Consider the following 10,161-nt stretch of genomic DNA (forward strand, 5'->3'; position numbering starts at 1 on the left):
TCAAACACCATATCATGAAAATATTTCCTTTGAATGACACTTGGATTCCGGGACTCCTGCCAGGAAGTAAAAGCATTTTGCTGTATGGTTTCAAGATCAAAAGATCAAATGTTTTTCATAATCTATCATGCAAAAGTTATTTGTTTGATATATAGTCTGCTTCTTTCATTCACAGAGGGGGAAAATAAATGATATACACACACAAAAATAATAAAGGAAATGACTTATTTGCAGTATAGGGATGAAAGTGTAGGGATTTTGTATTCATTTGGATAACTTTTATATGTGAAATTATAGAGTATATATTTTGCTTTGTCTTTAATCTACTCTTAATACATGCCCATATTTACAGTATCTAGATAAGGTAAACAAAAGATCTTCCTATTCTAAATATATTTTAATGTATTTTACATCCCTTAAAATTAACACTGAGTTGGTATTACATATTTTCCCATGAATTTTTATATTGAAAATAGAAATATAATTTTTAGGACATTATTTTTAAATTTTCAATAGTTTTTTTTTATTCCTTTCAAGATTATGGAGAAAATTATCAGAATGGCAAACATAAATTAAAGATTAAAGTTTACTAAAATCAACCATTTTCATTTTGCTGTTGTTATATCCAGCTTCCCCTATTTCCATACCTTGTTAATAAATAGAAATCTTAAGGAAAACCTCACTCTAAATTTGGTATACGGATAACAATGTCATAGTTGTCTATGAAACAAATGTTTTACATATTTAATAGAATATTATAAACAGCAAATATTATTTTCAACTTTTATGTTTTACTTATATGACACATTCTTACCTTATATGACTGAGTAACTGAAAAATTTTAGTGAGAAAGTGATAAAATCCATCATGCCTTTCATTCATGTAACTGCATAACTTGTCAGATATTAAAACTGTCTGTGTTTAGAATAATAATAATGTGCACAGAGTATAACTGTGCACTGACATCATCTAGAACAATATTTTCTCTTGTCCACTTAACCACAGTCTCATTTTATAGGAAAGACTATGGCTTGACCACGTAGCCGTATCTTTTTAATAGTTATCTTTTGGTAAATATTGAATTGATGTTCAATGCAGTTAAATAGGTACAAAATAGGTTATTTAATTTTATTACAATTAGAAGTGAAATACTAGCTACTTTTTAGATAAATAAAACTGACCTGAGAATTTTACATTGGACTCAGTGTTTAGTAACAAACAGTATGGGGGATTAGCCCCATGCCTTGATCTAGAATTTATTAAATAATTTAATAACTACAAATTAAAACTTTAAAAGGATATTATCAGTGTATTATTGCAGTTATACTAATTTTTTTATTATAACTACTAGAGGCCTGGTGCATGACATTCATGCACTGGGTTGGGGACAGGGGGGTCCCTCAGCCTGGCCTGCACCCTCTTGCAGTTTGGGACCCCTCGGGGGATGTCCGACTGCTGGCTTAGGTCCTCTCTTAAGGTGGCAGTCGGATATCCCCCAAGGGGTCCTTAGCACTGCCACAGAGGCGGGAGAGGCTCCCACCACCGCCACTGCGCTTGCCAGCCATGAGCCCAGCTTCTGGCTGAGTGGCGCTCCCCCTGTGGGAATGCACTGACCACGAGGGGGCAGCTCCTGCATTGAGCGTCTGCCCCCTCATGGTCAGTGTGCATCATAGCGACCTGTCATTCCACTGTTTGGTCTATTTGCATATTAGGGTTTTATTATATAGGATTCTAAGTCCTAAGAAAACTGTTCCCATGTTTTACTTAAGAAATTTTAGACACAAGTTGAATGCTTACTATGCTTGGCATTGTTAAAAGCCCTGAACATGCCTTAACTCATTTAACTCACCTGACAGCTCTGTTCGGTGGGTCCGATTACCATAACTATTGGACAGATGGGAAAATTGAGGCACTAAGATTTCTAAGGTTATCCAGTTAGTGAGCAACCATTCTCAAAATAATTCTGTTAGAACTCTAGGAAGTGTAGACTGTTATAAAAAGCATTTCATAAATAAATCTCTGTTGGCAGTGCCATCCTTGAATCCACACCCCTTACTCCTTGGCTTTCAAAACTTCAGTGGTTGAACTCATACATTATTTACTTGGTTAGTCACCTTTAGTTAACCACAGAGAGCATTAATCCCAGAAAAAAAGGATGATGTGTCTTAAGGATGTGTTGTTGCCTCAGAGAACACGGTAGCAAGAACACAGCTCAATCTCACAGACTAAAACCAGGTATTGGAAAGTCATAAGGACCCCAGAGAGATGTTTCTCTCTGATTGCTGTTTCTTACTCTTTCTGTGTGCCTGCCTTCTTTGTATCTCTAAACAAGTCGCTTTACTTGGCTCAGCCACACAATTAAAAACAGTGGACGTGGGTGTCAACAGCTTGGGCAGCAGTTCTAGGAAGCCAGGGTCACCCAGGGAACCGCCCACACTCCCGGCTGCCTGATCTGCCTGCCTGATCTGTCTTCAGCTGCCTTTAGCGAGCAGGAACCCCTCCCCACCCCCTGCCTGCCCTGGAGCAGGGCCCGGTGGGCTCTGGAGGGGGCCCGCAGTACAATGGCCCAGCTGCTGTGGCCCGCAGGCCTGGGGGACCCTGGGGGCAGCCAGGCAGCCATCCTCCTCCAACAGTAGGTCCGTTACACCAACACGGAGCTAATACCAGCTGCCTGTGGGGCACGGCTGCCAGCCTTGGGACTCCGCAGCTCTGTCCAGGACCCCCAGGCTGCACTGGGCGCTCTGGGAAGGGCCTCGAGCCCCTTGGAAGAGTGGCTGTGGCAACACACCTACCTGGCTGGGGAGGCTCCCGCTCTGGCTGACCTGGCGGTTGTCACAGCCTTGCTGCTGCCCTTCCTATATGTCCTGGACCCCTGTGCGCGCAGGATCTGGGGTAATGACACTCGTTGGTTCATCACTTGTGTCCAGCAACCCGAATTCCGGGCGTGCTGGGAGAGGTGGTTCTGTATTCAGGAGCCAGGCCTCTCTTCCAACAGCCAGTCCCTGAGTTTACTGCACCTTCAAAGACACCTGCTCAACTCAAGAAAGAGGCAAAGAGAGAAAGAATCTAGAGAAGTTCCAACAGAAGCAGAAGGTCCAACAGCAGCAACCACTGTCCAGGGAGCAGAAGAAACCAAAACCAGAGGAAAGGGAGAAGCAGGATCCTGGAGTTATTACCTATGATCTCCCACCCCCACTGGGGAAAAGGAAGGTATCAGTGGCCCTAAGCCCGACTCCTACAGCCCTGGGTACGTGGAGGCGGCCTGGTGCCCGTGGTGGGAACAGCAGGGCTTCTTCAAACCAGAGTATGGAGGTGCCAGCTGTCAGCACCTAATCCACGGGGCATCTTCATGATGTGCATTCCACCCCCAAATGTGACAGGCTCCCTGCACCTGGGCCACACTGTGGCTCACCAACGCCATCCAGGACTCCCTGACCCGAGGGCACCGCATACATGGAGAGACCACCCTGTGGAACCCTGGCTGTGACCACGCGGGCATTGCCACCCAGGTGTTCGGGAGAAGAAGCTCTGGCGCGAGCAGCGGCCGACCCCCACCAGCTGGGCGCGAGGCCTTTCTGCCAGAGGTCTGGGAGTGGAAGGAGGAGAAAGGGGCCGGATTGACCACCAGCTGTGGAAGCTCGGCAGCTGCTGGGATTGGGATCGAGCCTGTTTCACCATGGACCCCCAACTGTCCGCGGCTGTGACAGAGGCCTTTGTCCGGCTCCACTAGAAAGGAGTCATCTCCCGCTGTACCCACTTTGTCAACTGGTTCTGCACCCTCAACTCTGCCATCTCCGACATCAAGGTGGACAAGAAGGAGCTGACGGGTCGCACCCTGCACTCCATGCCTGGCTACAAGGAAAAGGTGGAGTTTGGGCTCATCTTCTTTGTTTACAAGGTCCAAGGCTCAGAGAGCCACGAGGAGGCGGTGGTGGCGACAACTTGGATGGAGACAATGCTGGGAGATGTGGCCGTAGCTGTGCACCCCAAAGATCCCAGATACTAGTACCTGAAGGGGAGGAGCGTGATCCCCGCGTCCCCCCATTCCTGTCTTGCAGCCTGCCTGTAGTCTTTGATGATTTTAGATCACCCCTGCACATGACCAGAAAGGCCACGAGGTCGGGCAGAGGCATGGCCTGGAGGCCATCAGCATCATGGACTCCCGAGGGGCCCTGGTCAATGTGCCCTGCTTTCCTGGGCCTGGAAGGTGGTGCTGGTGGTGCTGAAGGAGCAGGGGGGACTATCAGGTGGCATCAAGGACAACCCCATGGGGGTGCAACTTTGCAACAGGTCTAAGGACGTGGTGGAGCCCCTGCTGCGGCTGCAGTGGTACCTGCACTGTGAAGAGATGGCCCAGGTGACCAGCACAGCGTGGCTCGGGGCCACCTCCACATTCTGCCGAGGCCAATCAGCTGACGGCACGCCTGGTTGGACAACATCCGGGACTGGTGCATCTCCCTGCAGCTGGGGTGGGGCCATCGCATCCCAGCCTACTTTGTCACTGTCTGCGACCCAGCCGTTCCCCCCCGGAGGATCCCATCTGCCGGTACTGGGTGAGTGGGCACAGCAAGGCTGAGGCCTGTGAGAAGGCAGCCAAGGAGTTTGGAGTGTCCCCTGACAAGATCAGTCTCCAGCAGGAGGCGGAGGTATTGGACACCTGGTTTTCTCGGGCCTCATCCTGGTGAAACAGGAATTTTTGGGGGTGAAAAAGACAGGTTTTAGGAAATTTTAGAAATTAAGAGGACCATGGAAGACAGGGCTGCAGAGAAGCAGAAGGTATATTTCTATAGAATAGGGGAGCTGAAAAGCTGCAACAGGTACATTTCCATAGAATGAGAAAGCTGGGAACAGCAAAAGGTCTATATTTACAAAATAAAGGGAAGGAAGCCCTTCATCCAGAAGGAAAAGAAGAAAGCCCAAAGGGAATAGGAAAACAATAAGGAAGGAGGGGGGGGGGGAGATCCTCACATGTTTCATGTGGGGTTCTACCTTTGAGCTCAGGAGTTACTATAGTAACCAGTCTAAGGGAATAGTGACCAATCAGAGGGGATATTAGGCACAAATATCTGCAGCCTTTATAAGCCATAGGGAAAAGGAACTCAGTGGGACCCTTTCCCCCTCCCCATGTGGGAGTCTGTACTTGTTCCTCAATAAGTCTCCACCTTTGCTATACCACTTTCTGTCCGTGGATTCATTCTTTGACTCCAGTGGACAAAGAACCTGGAACATCCTGCCCAGTCCAAAAATTCTGCTTCACTGGGATGGCCCAACCAGTTAGCAGATCTGAGTGTGTTCTACCCGGGGACCCTGCTGGAGACAGGCCATGACATGCTCTTCTTCTGGGTGGCCAGGATGGTCATGTTGGGCCTGAAGCTCACTGGCAGGCTGCCCTTCAGAGAGGTCTACCTCCATGTCATTGTGCGGATGCCTATGTCCGGATGATGAGCAAGTCTCTGGGCAATGTCATTGACCCCCTGGATGTCCATCCAGGGAGTCTCCCTGCAGGGCCTCCATGGCCAGTTACTGAACAGCAACCTGGGTCCCAGTGAGGTGGAGAGGGCTAAAGAAGGGCAGAAGGCAGGCTTCCCGGCGGGGATTCCCGAGTGTGGCACTGATGCCCTCTGGTTTGGACTGTGCACCTACACATCCCAGGGGCGTGACATCAACCTGGATGTAAACCGGATACTGGGATACTGTCACTTCTGCGACAAGCTCTGGAATGCCACCAAGTTTGCCCTTCGTCGCCTTGGCAAGGGTTTTGTGCCCTCAGCCACCTCGGAGCCTGGAGGCCACGAGAGCCTGTTGGACCGCTGGATCCACAGCCAGCTAACTGAGGCCGTGAGTCTCAGCAGCCAAGGTTTCCGGGCCTACGACTTCCCGGCTGTCACTACCTCCCATACAGCTTCTGGCTCTATGAGCTCTGTGATGTCTGCCTGGAACCTGAAGCCTGTGCTGAGTGGGGTGGACCAGGTGACTGCTGAGTGTGCCCGCCAGACCCTCTACACCTGCCTGGACATTGGCCTAAGGCTGCTCTCACTGTTCATGCACTTCATGACTGAGGAGCTTGTTCCAGAGGCTTCCCCGGCAGCTGCCACAGCAACCCCTAGTCTCTGCGTTACCCCCTTCCCAGAGCCCTCAGAGTGCTCCTAGAAGGACCCTGAGGCAGTAGTGGCCTTGAAGCTGGCCCTGAGCATCTCCCAAGCCTTGGGCTTCTTGGGTGCTGATTACAACTTCATCCGGACTAGGTCCGACTGTTTCCTGGAAGTGGCCAATGAGGCCACAGGTGCCCTGGCATTGGCAGTGTCGGGCTACGTGCAGGCGCTGGCCAATGTGGGTGTGGCAGCTGTCCTGGGGCTGGGGGCTCCTGTGCCCCAGGGCTGCGCCGGGGCCCTGGCTGCTCTGTACTGGCCTGGGAGCCGGGCAAGCTGCAGGCCAGGCATGGTGAGGCAGAGCGGCAGGCCCAGCATCTGCAGGAGTGCAGCACCGCTGTGGGCTACCCGGTCAAGGTGCCCCTCAAAGTCCAGGAGGCAGATGAGGCCAAGCTCCAGCAGACAGAAGCAGAGCTCGGGGAGATGGCCTAGTCCATCTCCCTATTTCAGAAGATGATGTGACACACTGCAGCCCTCATAACCCCTGTGGTCCCCCAGGGGAGGGGAGGGGGGGCAGCAAGCAATAAATATTTGTCACCAAAACCAAAAAAAACAGTGGCCAGATGTCAATGTCTGGAATGTGTACATGAGGAGTCCTTTGGACCCATTCCCTCTGAAACAACCATAACTGGTGAAAATTATAAAAATAACCGCCATTTAAAGTCTCTGAAAATTGTCATAAAGGCATACAGCAAACGAAGAAACACTTATTCAAAAAAATATACTGAATCTCAGTAAGAATAGCAAGAATCTGTGATGTTTGAGACACAACACATCCCTTCCCTTCCTCCACTCTAGCTCAGCTCGATAGGATTTTCACACTGAGTCTGCATTGCCTCTATGGGTCTCCTTCTCCCCATAGCTCCAGCTCCCAATAAAGAAATTGGGTATCTCGCTGGAAATGGAAGGCCTCCAGTAATTATCATTTTGTCCAATCATGAGTTAAGGAAGCTAAGTTTCTGAAGAGTGCAGCCAAGAAGCCAGGGCCTCTCTTCCTCTAGGCAGGCTCCACTCATAAAGAGAAGCTCTACCACAGGAACGGCAGACCTGGAATATTGGGGCCATAATCATGCTCACACTAGCTCACTGTTAAAGTGGAGATTTGAGGGAGAGACATGCTGAGAATATCAGTGCTGGGTTCAGTGGCTCAGAGACAATGTTCAAGGTGCGAGAAATTCCTAAGAAAAAAATGAGATCCAAGGTTCTTCCCAAGGGAACTAACTTTATGTAAAACAGTGAGGGGCAGTTCAATTATTCTTGAAAACAACGGAGATTTGAGGGGTAAGCAATTAAGAGCAGACTGGTAGCTCTAGGAGAGAAGCCAACTAAACCACCAGCCAGCTGGTTTATCAGAGAACTAGAGAATGAGAATGTTAACAGAAGTCCTTCTGGGATTAGAATAAACCTCAAGACTGGCCTCAAAAATTACTCCTGCCCAAATTTTATTGGATCAGATTATGGAGTAATTTATCCCCCTGAGAACTGTTGAAAGTGACTGAGTAGTCATTCAGCAATTGGTGAAGTCTAACATCTGGATATGATACGAAAGCAGGATTTTTGGACTGTAACACGCAGTCTTCCCCTGGGCAGAATGGTTCCCGGGCTCTTTGTCCGTAGGAGTCGAAGAATGAATCCACGGTCGGAAGATGGTATAGCAAAGGTGGAAATTTATTGAAGAACAAATACAGACTCCCACGCGGGGAGGGGAAAAGAGTCCCACTGAGTTCCTTTTTCTCTATGGCTTATAAAGGCTGCAGATCCTTATGTCTTGATATCCTCTCTGATTGATCACTATTTCCTTGGACTGGTTACTATAGTAACTTCTAAGCTTGAAAGGGGGCAGCAATAGAATTTGGGGAACCAGTCAGTACTGTAAGAAATATTAATCATGCTGTTAACCATGATTGTTTTATTTTGATTAAGGAAGGCACATTCTACCCTGGCTGGAGCTGACCTGGAGAAGCAGCTCTTCCTCCTCATTTGGAGCTGCCTATTATCATGGAAAGATTAATAAAGATTTGTAACAGAAACCAGAATCGCCAGCCCTTTGAAGGTCCCCAGCCCTTTTGCACACCTGCAGGTCTTTGCAGACCTCCAGCCTGCTTACCTGTTAACTGCCCATCTGGCACTCCCTTTGGCTATTTTCCCATGTAACCCCAGCCCTTGCTTATCACCCAGCCCTTTGAAGAGCCCTAGTTCTTCTGCATATCTGTAAACTGCCCTTTTGCCTACTTTTCCTTTGTACTTTTACTATATAAGCAACTGGCTTATGGTGGGGTGCAGAGCAGATTTCTGGGGCTGACCTGATGCTCTCCCATACTGCTGGCAGTACTGGAATAAATTCTCATATATGACTCAACCCTGTCTCTGCTTCTTTGGCTCGAGTAGTGACAGGCAGCATGGACCCATTGTTTGTCCGGTTACAAGCTCAAAGGTAGACCCTCGCATGAGACACAGACCTTCTGCTGTTCCCAGCTCTCTCATCCTATGGAAATGTACTTATTGCAGCTTTTCAGCTCCCCTATTCTATGGAAATATACCTTCCGCTGCTCTGCAGCCCTGTGCTTCTTCCATGGTCCTCTTAATTTCTAAAATTTCCTAAACCTGTCTTTTTTACCCCTAAAAATTCCTGTTTCAATACTAAAGGAGGCAGAAAACATAGGGGAGATATCAGGCAGACGGTCAAAGAAAGCCCTGGTAGAAACACTGTCATCCTAGGGTGACTGTGCGCATGCCCATGGCTGCACCATCCGAGGAGGGACAGCAGAGGTTGTGCACGGCAGGACAAAGACGCTTCACTTAAACAGTCCAGTCAAGGCACTAAGCAAAGAGGCTGGCAACAACAAATCAAGCTCCAGAGAAGGGTGAAGCAAGTCATTACCCAGAACTGCTATAATATATTATTACCTAAAGTATTAAGTTTTCCAAAAGAAAAAAAGAAAAGAAAAGAAAGAAAAAGGGGGTGGGGGGAGAGACATGGGAAAAAACCCCAGCAAATTGTGACCCAATACTGAAAAATAAGCAGGTAACATAAATTTAGTGGGAGAGATTAGATGTGTTGGATCTAAGAAAAATCTTCAAAGCAGCTATTATAAAATTTCGGTGAACTAAAGGATGCTATGCTTAAAGAAGTAGAGGAAGCATGATTACAAAGTCTCATCAAATAAAGAATACCAGTGAAGCCCTAGCTGGTTTGGCTTAGTGGATAGAGCATCAGCCTGTGGACTGAAAAGTCCCAGGTTCAGTTCCAGTCAAGGGCACATGCCTGGGTTGAAGCCTCGATCCCCAGTAGGGGGCATGCAGGAGGAGCCAGTCAATAATTCCCTCTCATTGTTGATGTTTCTCTCTCTCCCTCTCTTCTGCTCTGAAATCAGTAAAAAATATATTTGAAAAAGAATACCAGTGAAGATATAAAATTTATTTAAAAAGAACTAAATGTTTATTCTAGAGCAGAAAGTAGAAAAGTACAGTAATTGAAATAAAAAAAGAATGAACTTGAAGATAGATTGCTAGTGGGAGGTGGAAAATAATGATAAATGAACAGACTCTGAGAGAAATGTGAGACTTCATTAAGCATATCAACATACATGTAATAAGAATATCAGAAAGAGGAGAAAAAGGAATAAAAAGTATTTTTAAAAAAGACTGAAAACTTCCAATTTGATAAGAAATATTAATCTATACAACCAAAAATACAATCTTCAATATGATAAACACAAAAAATACATACTCATATACATTATATACAAATATTAAAATCTAAAGATAAAAACTTTTGAAAACAGTAAGAGAAAAATGATTTGTCATAGAAAAGGAATCCCAATTAAGAAAAAAGAACCCACTATTTCTTAATAGAAGCAACAGAGAAAAGGCAGCAAAGAGATTCCCAGCTAAATAATAAAAGCTGAGAGAATTTGTTAGTAGAAGATCCATCTTACAAATACTAAAGAAAATTATTTAGGTTGAACCCTCCACCCTCCTACACACACACACAAATACAACAACAGTAAAG

General features: G+C 46.9%; 1 pseudogene across 1 annotated transcript; it reads left to right on the forward strand.

Moving 5' to 3' along the window:
- Positions 1-2,561: 2,561 nt before the first annotated feature.
- On the forward strand, positions 2,562-6,581 carry LOC307096770 (valine--tRNA ligase-like; annotated as a pseudogene). Its single transcript has 2 exons — positions 2,562-4,670; positions 5,239-6,581. The product of its transcript is annotated as a valine--tRNA ligase-like (transcript).
- Positions 6,582-10,161: the final 3,580 nt, after the last annotated feature.

Source organism: Cnephaeus nilssonii (assembly GCF_951640355.1).
Source record: "Cnephaeus nilssonii genome assembly, chromosome: 3".
NCBI lineage: Eukaryota > Metazoa > Chordata > Mammalia > Chiroptera > Vespertilionidae > Cnephaeus > Cnephaeus nilssonii.